The 4,449-nt window shown below is 37.2% G+C and overlaps 1 protein-coding gene across 1 annotated transcript in view; it reads right to left on the reverse strand.

Annotated features, from left to right (window-relative positions):
- glis1b (GLIS family zinc finger 1b) overlaps window positions 1–4,449 on the reverse strand; it is a gene marked incomplete in the record, with an annotated part of 71,942 nt that overhangs the window by 21,896 nt on the left and 45,597 nt on the right.

Below are 4,449 nucleotides of genomic sequence, written 5' to 3' on the forward strand. Positions count from 1 at the left end.
TTTAGATTATTCTTTTTATGTACAGTGCCCTGAGACAATGTATGTTGTGACTTGGCGCTATATAAATAAACTTGAACTTGAACAAATTAGACAAAGCTATAACTGTTTGAATTGACCAGTTTGCCACAGATGATCCCACCTTTCAAATCAGACCAATTAAAAACTAACACAAGTTCAGCCACAAAACAGTTTCCCACTTTGCCTCAGTACATTTTAATTTTTCAATATTAGCATTATGCTCTAATGACTTTTTCAGATTGTGTGTAAGCAAAATAATGTATGCTTGTATTTATGTTAATGAGTGGAACACAATTTGTAAAAATTCATTTTTGTTCTTGTATTTCAGTTTTACTTCAGAAAAATGCTCAAAATGCATCAGCTGCCTCCTGGGTGTTTGTTTGGGAAACTGTTTAGCTGTCTGCCAAGCTAAACGGCACAAAATCTAAATGATGTAGTMTATGTGTCCAAAAGAGCCCGGTCCTGTCTATAAGACTCACCTGAACTTCAACTGAAAAATTGCACCCACACATGAAAAGTAAAATAGGATAAGCTATGTGTTTTAAATTTATTTTATTGAATATTGATGTATTCTACATTTTTACTATTTCAAGCAGAAATAGTGGGAAAAATAAAATGTCTGTTTTTAAGTGTCACTATCAGATTCCTTTAGATTTTTTTTCTTTAAGAAACATTCAGTTAGAGTCCCAAAGTGACATATTAAAATTTTCTTGGTTACTTTGGCMGGTGGTTTAAAACACAAAGGTGTTCATTTTAAATAATAAAACAGAGATGTTAAAACCCACTAATGGTGGCCTTTTTCTTTATTGATTTGATTTAAAAAAAAATAAGACAAATTGCTTTTCATTTCTCACCACAGATCCATGGAGATTTCTTTGTACATTTTTGCTCCACAGATTTAGCTCCAACGCATTTCCAAAATAACAGTTTCCAGTGGTTAAACTCTACGAAATGTTAAAAATGTTACTCCAGAGGCTTGTTCATTTAAAATTCTCACCCTGCTGACATCAAACCATGTTACACGAGACTCTGCTTGATCATTTCTTTCTCTCCTATCAGCATAAATTTACTTTTTTCCATCCTCTGCCTCACGCACAGCCTTGATAGGTTTCCAAGCTTCCATGAAACAACAACGCTCTAACTGTCTGTGGCAGCRAACCAGTGACAGGAGAAGACAGGAGGACATGGAAGGATGAGGAAAACGGCTCCCGGTTTTGCCGTTTCCAGGCCCAGCTGTTTTCAAGTGGAAGCATGCTGAGGCCTGTGACAGTGTTCTGAAATGGTTACAAGCTTGATTCATTATCCCCAAATCATCAATCACAGCCCTTAAATGTTTTCCCCTTTAGCCCCAACATCTGCAACTGCACCGGCAGAACAGTCAACGAATAATGGCTGTGATTGCCTCAATTTTATCACTAGCTACATTTGGGGGTCGGAAACAAGGAGATCTGATGCTGCAGTTTGCAGTAAATGTTGGTCAATTGTACTGAATGAGCTCAGAAGAGAGGAGGAAAGTTATATTGACCAATAAGCATAACAGTAGGAGGGTGTGCTCAGATAAATGAAGGAATACTGTAATTATCCTCTATAAAGCAGGGGTTTCTCGTAAGCCCCACTGCAGATGTGAGAATAAGATCAGACCTATAACCGCTAAACAGGAAAATAAGTTACCTCTGACTGGAAGCGTGACTCACTTTCTGCTTTACAAGTGTTAATAACTGGATGCCTGCCCACTCTGGATGCCAACCTGAAGCTTGCAGCATCTTTGCCAAGCAATCCGGTCAAAAACAGAAAGAAGCCAAGGGTTAAAAAAAGCCAAATCTCAGAGCTCCCATCTGACATCAAGTTGAGCATCGTTGCACGCTCCCAGCAACAGAAAACAACGGGGAGTCTGAACGAAACACAAAACAGGAACAGATGTGCCCATAAACAGAAGCTACAGGGCATCTTTTTTTGTCTTTTCAGATTGTCGTAACTCATTTGTTTCTCTTGTTCCGAATCCAGTGTGGTTTTGACTTTTTAWAGCGGCCAAATTCATCAAACAGAAAAATTTAAGTTTTAAGTGTGATGATTTATAAAACGACGTGCTTGTAAATGTTTCGCACTTTTTTCATGACATGAAGRTTAACACGACTGTAATGGAATACGAGCGAAACAGAGCTGGAACAGTTCCTTTACAAAATCCAAACAAACTCAAATGTCTCAGCTGTTGATATAATTTATGCATAAGAAATTACAGGTAAGTGACACAGCGAGTGCAGTTTGTTTGACCAAAGGCAGAATGATTTTCATTGCTCAAGAGCACAAAAGTACATCTGCGGGAATGTTTTCATGGCTGCTGATTACCACCAGTGACTCGGTGATTACTTTGCCAGGTGCTGGAATTACTTGTGGCCAGAACATACAAACTTACCTCTTCTGTTTTGGAGCATTTAACATTTTGAGGCAAAGTGGATCTTTTCCAAACACGTTTTAAATCTTGGGCACAGATATGGAAATGTCACACAAGCAGTTTGATGAGACCTGCAGTGTGAACGTAGCCAAAGGTGCCAACAAGAGAAGCACATTTAGATTTAACACGTGATGTAACACCTTTAGTGTATTGGTTGTTATTCATTGTCAGTTTGCAGTTCTATACGATACAAGTAAAAATCACCTAAAAATAATGGCTTCATGTACAGAACAAAGGAAGATGATCTTGCTCATTTTCACTACAAGATGGAAACTACCTGACCCATCAACAGCGAAGGCAACAACAGAAAGACACTAAAATTAACCTCAGTTGGGCAAACATGTCCTTTGGATAAACTTATTATTGCCTGCAGCCAGTGGTGGGCATAGCTAACCAAAAAGTCATCTTAGCTAACCCCCAACCCACTACCTAAAAAAAAAAGACTTTTTGGATTCCCAGCTATTCAGTTACATGTCAAAAATTAGCAAACGTTAAACCACTAAACAGGCCCAAAAAATGGTGGAACGCTAACTGATTACCACCAACTGAAAATCTGATATTTAAACATAAATGTGTGGTATCCACAAAACTGCTAACCAAGGGCAAAGATCTATGGGATAAATCTTGTGTCAATAGGAATTGAATTTGAATTGCTCAGATTGAATCTGAATGTGCATAATTTGAAATTGAATGCATTGTTTGAAAACAAATTTCACTAAATTTAAACTGAATTTAAAGTTATGAAACTGAATTTAAAGTTTTGTGTCTGAATTAATTTGCTTTGAAACTGTATTTTGGTTTATTAAAAAAATTCAGTTTGACTACTTTCACTTTCRGTTCCAAAATTCAGATTTTAGTGTCGCACATCCTGGTCCTTGAGAAAGTCAGCCAGAGTAATCAAACACAGATCCACCGTAAACATGACAAAAACAGACAATTGTTTTATTGCAGTGATTAATTTTACCTTTAGAAAATGTTACATTTACACCACATCATGGATCAGTCAGCAGCAGCATCTGATCAATATGTGATCCATGATGTGATGTAAATGTAACATTGTCTACATAAAGGTAAAATTAATCACGGCAATAAAATAACTTTGACTGTTTTTGTCACTTTTACRGTGGATTGCATCAACTCTGTTACATACAGAAGGGAARCTTCACCAAAGTGAAACATAAATCTGTGGATCTGTGTTTGATTACTCTGGCTGGCTTTCTCAAGGACCAGGATGTGTGACACTAAAATCTGAATTTTAGAACTGAAATTGAATTATGAAAGTAGTCAAACTGCATTTTTTATAAACCAAAATACAGTTTCAAAGCAAATTAATTCAGATACAAAACTTTAAATTCAGTTTCAAATCATTAAATTCAGTTTCAATTTAGTAAAATTCTTTTTCAAACCAATGCATTCAATTTCAAATTATACACATTCAGATTCAATCTGAGCAATTCAAATTCAGTTCCTGCTGGCACAAGATTTATCCCATAAAAGACTTCTGGCTCACCAATWGTGTGAACCCACAATTCTGCAGGTTCTTCATCTTCATCCTCCTCTGGCTCTGGGTCAGACTCTGGCTCCAACATGTAATACTGGACGGACAAGTCTTCCCTTGTTGACGTCTTTTAATTAAATTGCAAATAAAAAGTTTCTGTGCCGCTAGACACAGAAACTGCTTTCAAACTACAAAAATGTCCGAACAAGGAGAAGTGGACAAAGATAGTTGGGTGTGAGGGATGGAGGGGGGCAGGGTGTAAAGCCCCTCGTTTGCATTTAAAGAGACAGCAGCAAAACGAGTTGCTCTCAGACGCACCTCAGATGGGTGATGGAGGGGCTTGTGGAGTTACAATAAGGAATTCAAACTAAAGCATTTCAGTTCCACTTTATAAAGACCCCAAATGAATGATTTAAATGTGCAAAAGAAGGATTTAAAACCATGATATGTCTCCTTTAACGTTAGCAGATTTAAGTGGAAG

This window comes from Austrofundulus limnaeus, unplaced genomic scaffold (genome assembly GCF_001266775.1).
Source record: "Austrofundulus limnaeus strain Quisiro unplaced genomic scaffold, Austrofundulus_limnaeus-1.0 Scaffold15, whole genome shotgun sequence".
NCBI classification, from domain to species: Eukaryota; Metazoa; Chordata; class Actinopteri; order Cyprinodontiformes; family Rivulidae; genus Austrofundulus; species Austrofundulus limnaeus.